The sequence below is a fragment of the Ranitomeya variabilis genome, chromosome 1, assembly GCF_051348905.1.
Source record: "Ranitomeya variabilis isolate aRanVar5 chromosome 1, aRanVar5.hap1, whole genome shotgun sequence".
In the NCBI taxonomy this organism is placed as follows: Eukaryota; Metazoa; Chordata; class Amphibia; order Anura; family Dendrobatidae; genus Ranitomeya; species Ranitomeya variabilis.
The window spans coordinates 468231205-468250833 of record NC_135232.1 but is presented as its reverse complement, the minus strand read 5'-3'; the positions used below and the strand labels follow the sequence as shown (position 1 = coordinate 468250833).

General features: G+C 42.6%; 1 protein-coding gene across 2 annotated transcripts in view; it reads left to right on the top strand.

Annotated features, from left to right (window-relative positions):
- The window catches only part of PLPPR1 (phospholipid phosphatase related 1), a 287389-nt gene that overhangs the window by 15840 nt on the left and 251920 nt on the right, over positions 1-19629 (top strand). The gene's annotated exons all lie outside the window — the stretch shown is intronic.

The window sequence follows — 19629 nt, the reverse complement described above, 5'->3', positions numbered from 1 at the left end:
TAAAAAAGTGATGTACATTTTTGCTACTATGTTCAGGAAAGCAGCAAAAATTGGTGAAAGCTACTATTTAAAGGGATATTCCAAGATCCTATCCCAATATGTAGTAGGTATAATAATAATAATATAATAATAATATTAGCAAATACCTCCCATTGGAAATGCAGCATAGTTCTTCTGATTCGTTATGTCACTTACCCCATGTGCAGGGCAGGAGCTTAGGTATCCAAGGTTACGACCACTCATATAGTGACAGCAAGATAGCTAGATGCTAATGGCCGTAACCATGGATACCTAAGGTCCTGAAATGCCTGCACATGAGGAAAGAGACATAGAGAATCAGAAAATCTATATTTTATTTCTGATATGACCGATGTAGCCAATTGTAGACACCGAAGCAGTGGCGGAAACTCACCGATGCATTAGATGATATAACGTTGTATTAGAAGAATAGTGTTGTGTGGTTTTATTGAGTTTTATTGTGCCATGTGAATTATGAACTGTTTCATGTGGTTTTCAGTAATGTAAAGTAACTAACATATAGTGTTGTCAGGAACTGATGCTACTGTATAAATACTGTGAGTAACATGCACTCCGCTCAGGTGTAGGGAAAGTATAGGATATAGTTTATTGCTTATGATACAGATAGATAATGACTGTAATTAAGTAGGTGAAAGATTAAGTCTGCCCAGCAACAGATTGCAGGGGTAGACAGAGTAAAGAGACAGTTAATGATAGGTCCAGCCCATAGTGGGAGGAGTTATGCCCAGGAGTGAATTAGTGAAAGTGTTTGTTGGTGGTAGTGACATGGTCAAGTTCAAGGTGCAGTAGGCTGAAAGCACTGTGTGGACGAAATGTTCTGGCTGTATGGGGTCATACAGAACACCCTGCATACATTCCTGCAACGTGCAGAGCTCAAGGCTCGATTCAGAGGCTATGGAGAGCATAGACAACCCTTCTGTAAAGAGGAAGATGGACTGCATGTGGGAAAGGTAGTGGATCTCAATAATATTGTAGGGCTGGACGGGAAATCTCTAGGGCTGATAGGAACTGTTAAAGTAGGGAAAGTCCAAGTTCAACATAAGAAAATGATGGAAATGTGATGTGTTGATGGTACAGTGGCACAGGGTGCTGTGCCTGATACTGTGTGCTAAGGACTGATGTACTTGAACAGTCCAGTAAAGCTTAACCTGTTAAAACAAACCGGATGTCCCCTTATGTGTGAGGGGCTTGGAACTGAGGACGTGGAGACAGCGAAGGCCTCCGGCCTGCAAGTGAGCCTACTGTACCATACACAGCACAACACATATGACTGGGACATGATTTGTTATTAATCTGTCAGGGCATTAGGGAGCAGCGGCTCGCCCACGGCTGCCATTATTATTATTATTTATTTATATAGCACCATTGATTCCATGGTGCTGTACATGAGAAGGGGTTACCTACAAATTACAGATATCACTTAGAGTAAGCAAACTAACAATGACAGACTGATACAGAGGAGCGAGGTCCCTGCCCTTGCGGGCTTACATTCTACAGGATGGTGGGGAAGAAGACAATAGGTTGAGGGTTGCAGGAGCTCCAGTGTTGGTGAGGCAGTATCTCCGGTAGTGATGAGAAGGCAGCGGGGTCAGTGCAGACTGTAAGCCTTCCTAAAGAGATGGGTTTTCAGGTTCCGTCTGAAGGATCCGAATGTGGTTGATAGTCGGATGTGTTGGGGCAAAGAATTCCAGAGGATGGGGGATATGCTGGAGAAGTCTTGGAGGCAGTTGGGTGAGGAGCGAATAAGTGTGGAGGAGAGAAGGAGGTCTTGGGAGGACCGGAGATTACGTGAGGGAAGATATCGGGAGATTAGTTCAGAGATATATGGAGGAGACAGGTTATGGATGGCTTTGTAGGTCAGTATTATATGCAAATTGCCTCTTCTGAGAAAAAGACGACTTAAACTCTATAGCACCACCTGTTGGAAGTAGCGATCCTACAAGTCACAATCAACCCTTTAACGAGTGGTGCAATATGACTTAGGATAAAAGCCAAATCAGTATCTCAATTCGCAGACACGGTGTTTCGGGCTGTTGGCCCTCATCAGTGCGAAGCATGAGAACTGATTTGGCTAGGTCAGAGGCTCTGGACTGGGGTCTAAAGGGTATTGTTTCTCCTTATGGAGAGTGACATACCAGCTGGCTTGTCAAGGTAAGGACTGGAGAGGTGCAAGGGTGTTACCAGGGAGGCCGCAGAAAAGGATGTTGCAGTAGTCAAGGCGGGAGATGATGAAGGCATGCACAAGCATTTTAGCAGATTGACGGTTGAGGAAAGGATGGATTCTAGAGATATTTTTGAGCTGGAGGCGACAGGCGGTGGAAAGAGCTTGGATGTGCGATTTGAAGGACAGGGCAGAGTCAAGGGTTACTCCGAGGCAGCGGACCTCCGGTACGGGGGAAAGCGTGATGTCATTGATTGCGATAGATAGGTCAGGTAAGGAAGATCTATGGACATCCTTACGCTCCATACCCATGTTCACATTCACCATGCATACATGAACTGCACACAACACATGCACACACGTCTCTTCTCCACACATAGATAAATAATACATCACAATGAAATTACTTTGTCTCTTTTGAATCTTACAATTCTGAAACTATCAAGTAACACTTGCTTTGCCTCAGTCTGCAGGAAGATGTAGGAGCAGACACTGACGTCAGCCGCTGTTGGGGGAGAAGAGAGGGTATAGGCAAGGAGCTGCCCAGGGCACATTGATATATGGCCTTTTGGCTTCCTGCAGCAGTCACAGGGTCCTGTGGTTTGTAGTGTTCAAGGCATTTTGCTGCTGCAGCTAATCTTCCTTTTTGTTCACTGAAGAATCAGTTTATTCACTAAACTACACATGACACATAAAGTTAGATTTCGCCCTAGGCGGGTGCCTTCGTTTGCTTGCTACTTGTCCCTGCCCTAGACTCAAGAATAATATCTCAAAAAAATTTGAACTGCGTATTGGCTTCTTAGCAAAGAAAGATAGCTTTTTCAATATTTATAAGGCAATCTGTTACCTGATTTTTGCTTCTAAATCAGAGAACAGCATGAGTTAGGGGCAGATAACCTGATTCCAGTAATGTGTCACTTACAAGGCTTCTTGCTGTAATTTAGGGAAAATCACTGTTTAATAAGCAGATGATCACTAGAAGACTAGTAAACCTGCTGCCATGTAGTCCTCCATATTCATGAGCTTTGTATAGCCCCACCCCAACCACTGATTGTCAGCTTTCTGCATATACTGTACACCACTGTCATCTTTCTGCCTATGCACAGTGCCAATCATTGGTGTGGATGAGGTTATACAGAGCTCAATGTTCAGAGAACTGCTAGATCTGTAGCAGATAAAACTGCAGCAAGCAGCCCGGTGAGTGATACATCGCTGGAATCAGGGTCTCTGCCCCTACATCGTGCTGCTTTTAGATGGGGTAGCAAACACCTGGCAACAGATTTCCTTTAACTAGACTGACCTTTGTTTCAGATCAGAATAAAACCATGGCATCGTGCTCAGAAAGAATTTTAATTTACTCCCTCAGAAGACTTTAGTAAGACATGTTTCATGCAGCTCAGCCTATGTGGATAAGAACATACATCCGCATAGTGGAAGTAAAAAAGTGATGAGAATATGAATGGGTGACCTTGATCTGTAGTGGAACCCACAGGTCAAATGCAACCTCTCTAATATAGATATAGAGCACTATAGTGGGCAGGATACTCATTACTGGGATAGACCACTCCAAATAGGAAGCTTTGGATGCTACATAAATCTCTCTATACTTTTTTTCATACTAGACGAATACAAGTGTCAGTTACCAGTGAACCAAATCCCATGGCAGAGAATAACTTATTGAATGAAATAGAACTAATAGGCTTGTATATAAAAGCCTCAAATCATGATGAAGCATTGTGACATGACACAGACCCAGACATGTAAAAGGATCGTCCATCTCAGCAGCCAATCACTGTTCACTATGACTGGCAGAGGTTTGGAGCAATTTGTCTGATTGAAAATAAACATCACGAATGAACAAATAACATGGACATATTTGATATCCACATAATTGTAATGACTCGTACAATACGGTGAACAGATGGTGATTGGTTAATAACGTAAATTAAATGCCATGGTTGTTTTCTCTATTAAACCTTTCACGACTGCTCACTACAGATAAACGTCGGCACTTGCCGGTCTTTGTGTTTCTCTATGGTCGACAGTCTTGCAGTGTTCAGGACACCCAGAGTCCTTCAAGCGCTGGGACTGCAGTGCAGAGCAATAGCTCTGACCTGCCACATCGGATTGGTCCAGCAGAAATTGTGGGACAAACTTGGTGCCATTTTCACCCATTTTCCCTTGTAAAAATGTAAAATCTGTGGCTAAAAACTTCATAGTAAAACTTTAATTCTTTTTTTTTCACTGCCCAATGGGATAAAATTCTGTAACCCACCTGTGGTGCCAATATGATCATTACACTTCTAGATTCGACCACTTATGGGGTATTGGCATGCTCAGGATAAATTGTGTAAGAAATTTTACTGTTCAATTTCTCCTATTATCCTGTTTGAGAATTACAAACTTTGTCCCAAAGCAACATTGAAGAAATGGCAATATTTCATTTATTCAGTCCAATTTTATGCAAATCTGTGAATTGTCTGAGGGTTAAAAATAATCACTACTAACCTAGATGAATTCCCCGAGAGGTGTGGTTTCCAAAATTGGCCCAATTGTTGCGGGTTCTGCTGTTTTGAAATGCTAGGGGCTCTTCAAATGTGACATGGAGTTTGCAATCTATTCCAGCCAAACTGGCGTCTTTTCCTTTCCTAGCTGTGCGCCCAAACAGTACGGTAGTTTTCAAACACTCATGGTGTACCAGCATACTCAGGAAAAATTGCACAACATATTATATCCTCCATTTTCTCCAGTTCTGCAACACCCCAGGTAACCGGTTGTTACAGTGGCATTGCCTTCCTCACAGGGAGAGTGATGTCATGCTTGGAAGTGAGGAAGGATCCCTTTAAGGCCGGTTTCACACGTCCAGATAATTTCGGTACCGGAGTTATCCGTGTCCGTGTGTCCGTGTGCTCACGTGGCACATCAGTGTGGCACACGTGAGGCAGCCGTGTGCTGACCATGTGCCGCCTGAGGACCACATGGACCATGCAGGAGAGACAGCGCTACAGTAAGCGCTGTCCCCCCAGCGTGTGGTGCTGAAGGCGGCATTCATCTCTTCTCCCCTGCAGGAGAGAAGAGATGAAAGATCTAGTTTTTGTTCTTTTTTGTTAAAAATAAAGTTTGCTGGTGACCTCCCACCTCCCATCCCCAGTGCACCGCCCGCCCCCTTGCAGAGACAAGGAGACATTGTGGGAGCTGGGTGAGTATTTCTCTGCAAGGGGCCGGGCAGCGCACTGGGGATGGGAGGCGGGAGGTCACCAGCAAACTTTATTTTTTTTAACAAAAAAGAACAAAAACTTGATCTTTCATCTCTTCTCTCCTGCAGGGGAGAAGAGATGAATGCCACCTTCAGCACCACACGCTGGGGGGACAGCGCTTACTGTAGCGCTGTCTCTCCTGCGGGCGGTACATGCACACGGAGGAGAGTGCACACTGTTCTCCGTGTGCACGTGTGCAGGACGAATTGCTGTCCGTGCTGCCGGAGAAAAACGGACATGTCTCCATGTTTTCAACACGGACACACGGTCCGTGAAAACATGGAGACCGGGTGTCAGTGTCTCCGGTATGTGAGAGAACTGTCAGTACACGTACCAGAGACACTGACGTGTGAAAGAGGCCTAACAGGTATTCAGCACAGACAACACCATGCTGACTCCAGGCAAGAAGGGGGAGCTCTACACCCGACTTCAGGGGAGCTGCTCTCTCTGGTCGGGAGGAGGAGTCAGTTGCTAGGCAGTTGCTAGGCAGTTGGGGAGAGTTAATCAGTTGGTGAGTGGAGAGTGAGGGTATGTGCACACGTCAGGATTTCTTGCAGAAAATTCCTGAAGAAAACCGGACATTTTCTGCAAGAAATCTGCATGCGCTTTTTTCGCGTGTTTTGCACGTTTCTGACGCATTTTTTGTGTGTTTTTTGCGTTTTTTTCGGAGCTTCCTAATGCATTAAATAGCGGGAAAAACGCGAAAAATCCACAAAATGAATGAACATGATGCGTTTTTTTACCGCAGATTGTGGAAAAAACGCATCATGTGCACAAAAATTGCAGAATGCATTATAATTGATGGAATGCATATGTATGCCTTTTTAATGCGTTTTTATCGCGTTTTTATAGCAAAAAGAACGCGAACAAAATGCAACGTGTGCACACAGCCTGAGGGATGAGGAAGGAAAGCTGGGCCCGTGCAGACGAGTGATTCTGCAGCTTCAGGGAAGGAAAAAGAAAGCAGATCAACTTGTAAAGAGACTGAAAGGAGGAAGGAGCAAAGGAGAGTGAAGAGCTGGAGAGAGAAGCTGCAACAGAAATTCCTCCACGCTGAGCACAGATACCGGTAGCCGGAAGACCGAGTTTGTTTGGGTAACTTCATGCCCCACGGCAGAAACCAGCGGACAGCTAGATTTCAAGTTACCCGAGGACACAGTAACAGATAGAGCCCTGGTGGTGATCGAGATCCTGTAAAAATGCTCGAGTTACCTGTCGCATGGGTTAGCGTCCTACCTAAAGAGGGACAGAGAGAATGTGAGGACCTTGTGTGAAGACTAAGGCAGCAAGGGACTACAACACCACAGTGCTAGAGGGAAGGCTTCAAACTCCACCTGGTTAGGGGGATTCCTGAGACGCGTCAAAGCCAGCCGGACCACCACCAGCACCTGTGATCCGGTACCCTGGACTGTGGCTGCCTTGAACCAAGTAAAGAGGTAAAGAGACTGTAACCCTGTGTCCTCCGTTTCTTACTACACCACCTATTACCATCTTCATCTATTACTCCGGGAGCCCTGAAGACCCAGCTTCACCTGTGGGAAGCCATACCATCCTTGCTGCCATAACATCACCCGAGTGGACTCATTTAAGCAGCGTCGGTCACCCCTGACCGAATACCACAGGTGGCATCATATAATGAAACATAAATCAAATTTTTTGGCTGTTACAGCTTTAAATGAATAAACAAATTTACCAAAAAATGTAATTGTGTATATGTATGTGTTATGTGTATGCTTGTAATTGAATATATGCTTGTTTGCATGTTTATACTATTTATACTGTATGTGTGTAATGTGTTAATGTGTGCATAATGTTTTAGCATCTATATTCATGTGTGCCTAATGGATATAAATGATCATGGGTAAACACTATTGGGGCCAGATGAATGAACTTGTGTCTGGTGACTCCGTTACTGTCAGTGTTCGCTTCCGCGTGATCAGCTTGTGATTTTCTGATAAACACCAGTATTACTAAATTGCAGCGTTACTCTAAAGACATACTCAGGGCAGTTTCTAGCCCAAAAATGACACAGGGCGAGAGTAGGAAATTTCTCCCCCCCCCCCCCCCCCCCCGGCACCGAAAATAATAAACATTATTTTTGTGGGCTTGAGTAATAAATAGAGAGCAGGCTTGTATCTTCCCTTTTTTTAATAAATTATAATTTGCCTTTAACTTATATAGAACTTGGGGAAAAGGGACAAGTATGCTAATTATTAACGGTGAGAACAAAGTTGTAGGTAAATAATATCTATTAATTATTTTGGAAACAGATCCTAAAAATTGTAGGTTGCAGATTTATGAGAAACTGACTCTTCTAGATTTAGCCGCTGCAAAAGCATTAATAGCTTCCGAATAATTCAGCTTTTCTGCCAGTTCATTTTCTATTGATAAAATAGCAAGAGATGATAACCTCTCATCTGTCATTGTGGTACGAAGATATGTTTTTATCAGCTTCAGTTTGCTAAAGCTTCTCTCACTGCTTGCAACTGTAATCGGAATAGTTAGTAATATCCTCATGGCAATCCATATGTTTTTAAACAGGTCATGAGAGTGCGTGTAATTTATGTGCTTCAAAACCTCCAGTGGTGTTATAGAAGAATTTGAAATCATTGGCTGAATATGTTTTAATTCTTCCAGCAATTCATTGCCGTCAATGTCACATTGTAGTTTGTCTACCTCTGCAGTATGGCTTAGCATATTTTCCAACGATTTGCACATATTTTTAAGTTGTTCTTTTTCTGGCAAATCTTTAATGTTGTATAGAAAGCCCCAACATTTATTATGCTCAGACAGTTGTGAGAAACGCCTCTCCAGTGATGCAACCATGTTATCTACAAGAGGGTAGAAAACAGAAATCTTAAAATGTTGCTCTGCATCTGTAATTAACTCATCCTGACTTTCATAGTCAAACAATTTTTTTTTTTTACTGGGCCTTTTATTTATTGTAAATTTAGCTTCGATGCCCAAGTCTGTAGCCATTTCAGTGGCCACGGTCTTTGCAGATTCATAGCCAGAATCACGATATTCTTTTACAAATATGGTACACTTCTTCAACAAATCGTTGCATCGAGTCATCTCCATATTTTTTGACTGCATAGATTTACTTACGATTTGTACCTGAAATAAAAGGTCATACCATACTACCAGTGTGATTAGAAAGGCAAAGTCTTCCAACATCACTGACAGTGACTTTGCTTCAGAAGCAAGAGTGGGATCATCAACCTTTTGCTCCAAATCTAGGAGAGCCTCGTGAATTTCCGGATATTGATAGCGTACTGCCTTTAAGCTTTCAACACGGCATTCCCAACGAGTAGCACATACCTTCTTCAGCGTAAGATGCTTCACATGTTCACTTATTATACACCATCGTTTAGAAGATGATGCAAACAGGTTATAAAGCCTTTGTAACACACCGAACAGATTTACAGATTTTACCGATGATTTGGAAGCGTCACCTATAACCAAGTTTAAACTATGGCATCCACAGGGGTTAAAAAATGCCCGAGGATATTTTTTTAAGATTCTAGCCTGAACTCCTTTTTGCATGCCTATCATGTTGGCACCATTGTCATATCCTTGTCCTCGACAATTGTTCATGTCCAGGTCACATTTACTAATCTCTTCTAAAAGGAGATTGGCGAGACTTTCCCCAGATGTATCAGTAGCAGGACGATAGCCAATAAAATGTTCCTTTATTGCTACGTGATCATCATCTATATCAACAAATCTTAAGGTGTATGACAACTGTTCAGTGTGACCTGCATCTTGTGTGCAGTCCAACATTATTGAAAAATACTTAGATCTTTTGGCTTTTTCTAGAATACATTTCTTCACCTGAGAGGCCATCAAGCAGATAATTTCATTTTGAATTAAATTTCCACAGTAATGTGTATGGATTTCCTGGGAAGTAATTCGTTTTAAATGATCTCTCATTACTGGTTCAAATTTTCCAAGAAGCTCTATAAGCCCAAGGAAATGTCCATTATTTGGTGTAAACAATGTATTTGACGATCCTCGAAAAGCTAAATTATTGGTTGCCAGGTATACAGTTACTGCCATAACTCTTTCCAACACTTCTCGCCAGCGGTTATGTTCCTGTGTAATCTGGGTTTGCAAATCTTTATCAATTCCTGTATTTTTTTTAAGATTATTCTGTGCATCAATCCATGCATGACGTGAATTTACATGTGCAGCAGACAATTCATGTGTAGATAGGTATTCCCCAATATGTGCCCAGTTGCTGATGCCTATAGTCCCAAGCTTGGATTTTGGATTGTGATCAAACAACTTACAGCAGAAGCAGTACACTCTGTCTGCAGAAACAGAATATTGTAGCCATCGTCTGGGTACCTTCTCTCGATTTGGCAGCACAAGGAATCCATAAAATGAGGAAAAATGACGCTTTTCATTGTCCCTGGGGTATATGAAATCAGAGGCAGGCAGAGGTTGTGGTCCTTGGAGGACAATATGGTCTTTTACTTGACCCTTGATTGGTTTTGGCCACAATGCTATATCTTTATAGGTAAAGACATCCTTATTTGAACACTCTGAGTTATCTTCGGAAATGTCTGTAGAAAGAACATCATTTGTACTTCCAGACTCATGCGATGACACAGCTGTAACAGCCTCTGCAGGTTTAGGTGCAGTCTGCTCATTTTCAGATGTATTTATTGAACAAGATGTTTCAGACTCCAGTGTTGAAGACATCATTCTTGATTTGTGATGTTCATCTCCAGATTTGGGATCACGTTCTTCATGTGAAAAGTAGCTCAGACTTTGAGAGCCTGAACCTTGTGGTTCCATTTCTGAAGAAACATATCCTGGGTGTGGTACTGCACTTTCTGTCTGCAAGTACATTGCCATTAATTTTGCACCTTTTGCATCTTCACTCTTCTTTTTTTGCTTTCTTTTTCGAAATTGTGCTCCTGAAGGCTTAGGAGGTGGCATTATAACTGGTCTTTAAAAAGAAAAGACAAAAATTTGACAGTAAAAGATATCATTTTATGTTATGCAATCATACAAGCAGAATGTTGAAATGTTTGTCTGGTGCAAAGAGTGCGCTGGGTGAGGATGCCACCAGACTGCCAAAGATGAGGTAAGTCAGCTGGGCCCCCTCCCGGGTTTCATGCTGTGGGGCATGCCAAATCAGCATGCCCCAAGGGTGGTTGGGGGGGGGGCAGGTGTGGGGGTCCCCATCCAAAAAAAAAGGCTAGCCCAACCCATCCCATCCCTCAGACCCCCTCACCTGTTCAGTGTGTCAGTGCCCTCTGCCCTCTGAGTCTGAGCGCGCTCAGACTGCTAAATGGGGCTGCTGGGAAGGGAAGGACTAATCCATAGGCAGGGGGTGGGCATTTTTGCTATACTGCTACCACTGTCAGACTAGACTGCAGCCTGTCCTGTCCAGCATTGAAATTGGCAACAGCCAGGCAGCCTAGTCTGACAGTGATAGTGTGTGTGCTTAGCTCTTTGATCACTGTCTCAGGGAGCGCCCGTGCTCAGCCGAGAGCGCGGCGCCCCTGCTATCAGTGTGGGAGTGGCCGAGCTGCCTCATCCTGGCTGTTCATTCTCGCTGTTCATCCAGCGCGGAGCGGAGGTGAGTGGCGGCGCCGAGGTGGCCGCAACCATTATGTGCGGTGCGGGGGGGGGGGGCGCGGCGACGCGAGGCGATGATCTGACCGCTCAGCTGTCAGATTTGCAGCTGAGTTCGGGCAGGGCGCGCCCGCGCTCAGCACTGAGCGCGGCATCCGCGCCCCTGACAGCCCTTAAACAGCAGCAGCAGCGGGCAGGGGACCACCGGGGCCCGAGGCCTCTCCTGCGCCCCCCGGCCCCACGGCGCCCCGTGTGGCCGCCCTGCCCGCCCTGTTGAAGAAACGGCCCTGGACATACTGGTAGGGAATTTAAATTGTAAGCCCCAGTGGGATAGTAATGATGATGGGGGATGATGAAAGTGGCTAATTTTTGCACAACATGTGATTGTCGCTGGAGGTGTTCCTAGCTGTAGTCATTTTTTATTTCTGATCACTAACAGCCTAATGTGTCAAAATCATTAAGAGGCATGCAGCTATTAATACATTTGGCACACTATAACCCAGTGGACTTTTGGTTAAGACTGGTATTTCAATTGTGAGTCTTGATCTCCCCTTTGCATGAATGCAAACCTACTCTTACATTTTTTCTGAACAATTTTAACCAAAAACCATGGACGAAGCCAAATTTTATGGATATAAACCATGGTCCTTTTAAAATCCTTGTCTCCATGTAAAGCCCTCAACAAAATGTACACAAATTATTTAAAAAAAAGCAGAATTAACAGTAGACATAAGTAGAGTCTACATAGTGCCCGGATGAGGTGAAGTATATTGTGAAGTTTTATAACAGGTGTGGGGAACCTTTTTTCCACCAGGGACCGATAGATACTGTTTGTACATGATTCTTCGGGGGCCGTACAAAAATGGCAACATGAAAATTTATCCTGCTATATTTGATGAAACATTTAATTAACTCACCCTAATGTGATGGTTGTGTACACCCAAGGATAAACACTCTGCAGCGACTCTCATCAAACCAGCAAAAGTGCATTCACAGACACACTTTATGCAAACCACCACTGCTAGGCAAGTCCTTAACCCCTTTCTGACATTAGACGTACTATCCCGTTGAGGTGGGGTGGGCCCGTATGACCACCGACGGGATAGTACGTCATATGCGATCGGCCGCGCTCGCAGTGGGAGCGCGGCAGCTGACATCCGGCACTATGTGCCAGGAGCGGTCACGGACCGCCCCCGGCACGTTAACCCCTGGCACACTGTGATCAAACATGATCGCAGTGTTCCGGCGGTATAGGGAAGCATCGCGCAGGGAGGGGGCTCCCTGCGTGCTTCCCTGAGACCCCCGGAGCAACGCAATGGGATCGCTTTGCTCCGAGGGTCTCTTACCTCCTCCTCGCTGCAGCAGGCCTGGATCCAAAATGGCCGCTGCATCGGGGTCCTGCAGCGAGGTGGCTTACCAAGTGCCTTCTCAGACAAGGCGCCGGGAAGCCTGGAGCTGTGCACGTCAGATCTCTGATCTGACACAGTGCACAGCAAAGTGTCAGATAAGCGATCTTACACTATAACATGATGCCCCCCCGGCTCAATGTTATAGTGTAAAAAAAAAATATTCACATGTGTAAAAAATATATATATATATATATATATATATATATATATACATATATATATATATATATATATATATATATATATATATATATATATATTGTTCCTATAAAAAAATACATTTCTTTATCTAAATAAAAAACAAAACAAAAGTACACATATTTAGTATCGCCGTGTCCATAACGACCCGACCTATAAAACTGTCCCACTAGTTAACCCCTTCAGTGAACACCGTAAAAAAAAAAAAAACAAGGCAAAAAACAGCGCTTTATTATCATACCGCCAAACAAAAAGTGGAATAACACGCGATCAAAAAGACAGATATAAATAAACATGGTATCGCTAAAAATGTCATCTTGTCCCGCAAAAAACGAGCCACCATACAGCATCATCAGCGAAAAATAAAAAAGTTATAGTCCTCAGAATAAAGCGATGCAAAACTAATAATTTTTTCTATAAAATAGTTTTTATCGTATAAAAGCGCCAAAACATAAAAAAAATGATATAAATGAGGTATCGCTGTAATCGTACTAATCCGAGGAATAAAACTTCTTTATCCATTTTACCAAACGCGGAAAGGTATAAACGCCTCCCCCAAAAGAAATTCATGAATAGCTGGTTTTTGGTCATTCTGCCTCACAAAAATCGGAATAAAAAGCAATCAAAAAATGTCACGTGCCCGAAAATGTTACCAATAAAAATGTCAACTCGTTCTGCAAAAAACAAGATCTCACATGACTCTGTGGACCAAAATATGGAAAAATTTTAGCTCTCAAAATGTGGTAATGCAAAAAATATTTTTTGCAATAAAAAGCGTCTTTCAGTTTGTGACGACTGCCAATCATAAAAATCTGCTAAAATACCCGCTATAAAAGTAAATCAAACCCCCCTTCATAACCCCCTTAGTTAGGGAAAAATTTAAAAAATGTATTTATTTCCATTTTCCCATTAGGGTTAGGGTTAGGGCTATGGTTAGGGATAGGGTTAGGGTTAGGGATAGGGTTAGGGCTAGGGTTAGGGTTAGAGCTAGGGTTAGGGTTAGAGCTAGGGTTAGAGCTAGGGTTAGGGTTAGGGTTAGGGCTAGGGCTAGGGTTGGGGCTAGGGTTAAGGCTACAGTAAGGTTTGGGGCTGAAGTTAGGGTTAGGGTTGGGGCTAAAGTTAGGGTTAGGGTTTGGATTACATTTACGGTTGGGAATAGGGTTGGGATTAGGGTTAGGGGTGTGTCAGGGTTAGGAGTGTGGTTAGGGTTATGGTTGGGATTAGGGTTAGGGATGTGTTTGAATTAGGGTTTCAGTTATAATTGGGGGATTTCCACTGTTTAGGCAAATCAGGGGCTCTCCAAACACGACATGGCGTCCGATCTCAATTCCAGCCAATTCTGCGTTGAAAAAGTAAAACAATGCTCCTTCCCTTCCGAGCTCTCCCGTGCACCCAAACAGGAGTTTACCCCAACATATGGGGTATCAGCGTACTCAGGACACTTTGGACAACAACTTTTGGGGTCCAATTTCTCCTGTTACCCTTGGGAAAATACAAAACTGGGGGCTAAAAATAATTTTTGTGGAAAAAAAGATTTTTTATTTTCACGGCTCTGCGTTATAAATTGTAGTGAAACACTTGGAGGTTCAAAGTTCTCACAACACATCTAGATAAGTTCCTTGGGGGTCTAGTTTCCAATATGGGGTCACTTGGGGGTTTCTACTGTTTAGGTACATTAGGGGCTCTGCAAATGCAATGTGACGCCTGCAGACCAATCCATCTAAGTCTGCATTCCAAATGACACGCCTTCCCTTTCGAGCTCTGCCATGCGCTCGGGGTATCAGCATACTCAGGACAAATTGGACAACAACTTTTGGGGTCCAACTTCAACTGTTACCCTTGGAAAAATACAAAACTGGGGGCTAAAAAATAATTTTTGAGGAAAAAAAAGATTTTTTATTTTCACGGCTCTGCGTTATAAACTGTAGTGAAGCACTTGGGGGTTCAAAGTTCTCACAACACATCTAGATAAGATCCTTGGGGGTCTAGTTTCCAATATGGGGTCCCTTGTGGGGGGTTTCTACTGTTTAGGTACATTAGGGGCTCTGCAAACGCAATGTGACGCCTGCAGACCAATCCATCTAAGTCTGCATTCCAAATGACGCTCCTTCCCTTCCGAGCTCTGCCATGCGCTCAAACAGTGGTTCCCCCCCACATATGGGGTATCAGCATACTCAGGACAAATTGGACACCAACTTTTGGGGTCCAATTTCAACTATTACCCTTGGAAAAATACAAAACTATTTTTGTGGAAAAAAAAGAATTTTTATTTTCACGGCTCTGCCTTATAAACTGTAGTGAAACACTTGGGGGTTCAAAGCTCTCACAACATATCTAGATGAGTTCCTTAGTGGGTTTACTTTCCAAAATGGTGTCACTTGTGGGGGTTTCAATGTTTAGGCACATCATTAGTTCTCCAAACGCAACATGGCGTCCCATCTCAATTCCTGTCAATTTTGCATTGAAAAGTCAAATGGCACTCCTTTCCTTCCGAGCTCTCCCATGTGCCCAAACAGTGGTTTACCCCCACATATGGGGTATCGGCGTACTCAGGACAAATTGCACAACAACATTGAGTTCCATGTTCTCCTGTTACCCTTGGGAAAATAAAACAAATTGGAGCTGAAATAAAAAATTTTGTGAAAAAAAGTTAAATGTTCTTTTATATTTAAACATTCCAAAAATTCCTGTGAAACACCTGAAGGGTTAATAAACTTCTTGAATGTGGTTTTGAGCACCTTGAGGGGTGCAGTTTTTAGAATGGTGTCACACTTGGTTATTTTCTATCATATAGACCCCTCAAAATGACTTCAAATGAGATGTGGTCCCTAAAAAAAAATGGTGTTGTAAAAATGAGAAATAGCTGGTCAACTTTTAACCCTTATAACTCCCTAACAAAAAAAATTTTGGTCTCAAAATTGTGCTGATGTAAAGAAGACATGTGGGAAATGTTACTTATTAAGTATTTTGTGTGACATATCTCTGTGATTTAATTGCATAAAAATTCAAAGTTGGAAAATTGCGAAATTTTCAAAATTTTCACCAAATTTCCATTTTTTTCACAAATAAACGCAGGTAATATCAAAGAAATTTTACCACTGTCATGAAATACAATATGTCTTGAAAAAACAATGTCAGGATCTCCAGGATCCATTGAAGCGTTCCAGAGTTATAACCTCATAAAGGGACAGTGGTCAGAATTGTAAAAATTGCAAACCACCCTTGGGGGTAAAGGGGTTAAAGGGAGCCTGTCAACTGGTTTGTGCACAGTAACCTACAGACAGTGTCAGGTCGGCGCCGTTATACTGATTAAAATGATACTTTGGTTGATGAAAAACATCTTGTGGTTGTTGTGTAATCTTTATTTTCAGTTTTGAGTTAATGATATGCTCGTGCCCCGGGACTGTGGGGGTTTTTCCTGTGGTGCTCTGCTTAGCTATTCATAATGCAGACTGCTGACATTGATCCCTCAGTGACCTGCCCCCTAGTTTGCATACTGAATACCTGTACATACTGAAGAAAAAAAACCCTTCTGCAGGCAGGTGCCAGCCGTGATCTCCGAGAGCTGCTATTGTGCAGGCATGGGCAGTGCCATCTTGGAGGAGATTTTTTTTTTCTTCTCCAGAAAGATGACATCACCATCACCTGTGCAATAGCAGCTATCAAATCTCTATACACACCAATAGATGCTACTGCGCAGGTGCGGCGGGCGCCATTTTTATTTATTTTTTTTACTTGCTCAATAACATCAAGAATTGTTATTAACTGGACGGACACTAAACATGCAATTATGCTGGCTGGCACCTTCCTGGAGAAGTGTTTTTTTTTTCTCTTCAGTATGTAAGGGTATTCATTAACTAGGGGCAGGTCAGTGAGGGATCAGTGACCTGTCAGCAATCTGCATTATGAGTACCTAAGCAGAGCACCATGTGAAGACTCTCCAGGCCCGCACTGCAGCATGAGCATATAATTAACACAAAACTTAAATAAAGATTAAACAACCACAAGACGGATTTCATCAACCAAGGTATCATTTCAATCAGTATAACGGAGCTGACCAGAATCTGTCTGTAGGTTACTGTGCACAATCCTCCTGACAGGTTCACTTTAAGGGCTGGGTTATTCTTCATCTACTCCTGAAGGAGAGGGCGGCTTTTCAGAGCCCTTACCAGACTGCTGTAGCAGGAAAGCTGGCGTCTGGTGACGTGGACAATGTAGAGTCAGGTACAAGAGTAAATCCAAAGATAGCAGCATAAAACCCAAATGAAAACCCAATGGAAAACCTGGGACAATAGCTAAGGAAAGAGAACCAATAATGACAATTAGCAACTACTGAGAAGCAACCAGAGTTCAACCAGGAAACTCTCATCATACCACTACTCAAGGGAACTGAATAAACAGCACTGAACTGGACTAGAAGCAGGCCTTAAATAGCCAGCGCAAATCCAAGGGCAACAATCAGTCATTCATTCCTCCCAGTTATGTCCAGGTAGTCACTGCCTGCTCACATGTACATATTCCCACCATTCGCTAATACCAGGGGACACAGTGTCATGGCAACCGGGAGACACAGCATCCCATGTTACGTGGCCCTGGTGACAAGTGGGAAGCATGGCATCCCGTGGTCCCACATCGCCCACCACTTCCACACACGAGGCACCACCGTGTGTAGTCACACCACTCAAGTGCACGACAGCTGTACCCCCAGCACGGACAGGCTGGCGGAGCAGTCTGAAAATCAGAGGATAACAATTGCATGAACGGTAGGTATTCCTGAAAGGCTGGAGCTGCTTCGCCTTGATGTAGCTGTGATGTTAGATGGTATGGATGAATTTGCTTCTTGTAACTGCTTTTCCAGATTTGCATTGGTCTGGAGCATAGGCTGATGGTAAGTTTTGTCAAAAACTTGCAGCACTAAGTTGTATCAAACACAGACGTATATTACACTGCAGATCTCCTCACAGTGCAAAATTGCATTGTTCATGTAGCATAGAACTCAAACTGTGGGATGTCTGCTGTGTATACATCACATAGGAGACACTAAGACTGCTATATACATCACACCGGAGACACTGAGACTGATATATATATATATATATATATATATATATATATATATATATATATATATATACATATACACACAGTACAGAGCAAAAGTTTGGACACACCTTCTCATTTACAGATTTGAAGCTCATCAAGAGAATGCCAAGAGTGTGCAAAGCAGTTATCAAAGCAAGAGGTGGCTACTTTGAAGAACCTGAAATATAAGACATAATTTCAGTTGTTTCACACTTTTTTGTTAAACCCTGCTATTCTGTTCGTTACCACTATACACTTGTTATGTTCCGGTCATTTTTGACCGGACCTAATAAAGTCTTGATTTTTAGCTAATTTATGTGTTTTAATTGAATAATTTTTGCAGTATTATATTGTATGTGATCCTGGTTGTTTATAAACAAAAGAAAAATGGAAAGAAAAACTTTTTATTTTTTTTTGTATCAAAACATTTAACATGGCTTTATTGGAATATTTAAGCATATTGCATATTTGCACATACACAAATAATTATTTATCCAACTGTAAACTATAACTAATAACAATAAACTAAATGTAATTATATTATTTTCCAACAAAAAAAAATTAACAGTTCAGGTTTTTTTATGTAAAATGCTAAATAAGTCACACGGTGCAAAATTTACTCTTTGCAATTGTCACAAGTATAATTGACATGTCTTTTGCATAAATATTTTTCACATCTGTAACATATCACATTTGATTTGTGATTGCTTGATGTTGGACAGAAGTCACATTGTTTCCGTTTTAGGCTGGTTGCGTTGCTGGTGGCGTCCGTGGGTGTTGTAGCAGTGCTGGTGTAAGCTGTTGGTTCACTTTCTTTATCTTGCTGTTGGAACCTGTGGACAATGGCTGCCTCTCCATCAGCTCTGGGTGTTACCTTTCATTCTTCAATATATGGCCTAACCAGTGATTTTCCCAACTCCTCTATAAAAAGTCTTCTCTTATATAGTTTATTTTTGTTCCAATTTGGGTCTATTTCCTTCCATAGCATGAATGCACACATCAAGCAAATTGTAAAAAATAACTATTGGCCACCGATTAGTTTTGCGCTTACAGGTGTAAGTGCCTGTCAGTTGATCTAGAGTATCAACAGCCCCTTTTGTAGCATCATGTATCATGATGAATTGTGCTTATCAGAATTACCTGCTTGTGTTTCTTTGGGACATAAGAAACTACTGTGGTATCCTTAGTAAAATGAAAAACCCCCCACCCTTTAGGATAAGACCTCAGAGTAAAGCAAACACACTATTTAGGCAGAATTTATTAGTACTGTTTCAGGTCAGCATTTCACAGAAATTAGATCAGGGAAGAGTAAAAAAAGAGAATATGTTCATTTACAATATGAAATGTTGAGAACTGAATTGAACTATTTTACATGAACAGCAGGGTAAAAATATTTGGCACATAACCAGGGCCGGCTCCAGGTTTTTGAGGGCCCCGGGCAAAAGAGTCTCAGTGGGCCCTCCTCTTTAACACATACCACGATTCATGATGCACAGCTACAGCAGAGAAATATAGCACAGCCAAGTAGCGTATAACACAGCCCACGTAGTATATAACACAGCCCACATAGTATATAGCACAGCCACATAGTATATAACACAGCCACGTAGTATATAGCAGCCACGTAGTATATTGCCCAGCCACGTAGTATATAGCACAGCCCACGTAGTAAATAGCACAGCCACGTAGTATATTGCTCAGGGATGTAGTATATAGCAGACACGTAGTATATAGCACAGACCTGTAGTATATTGCCCAGCCACGTAATATATTGCACAACCACGTGGTATATTGCCTAGCCACGTAATATATTGCCCAGCCACATAGTATATTGCACAGCCACGTAGTATATAGCACAGAGACGTAGTATATAACACTGCCCATGCCCATGCAG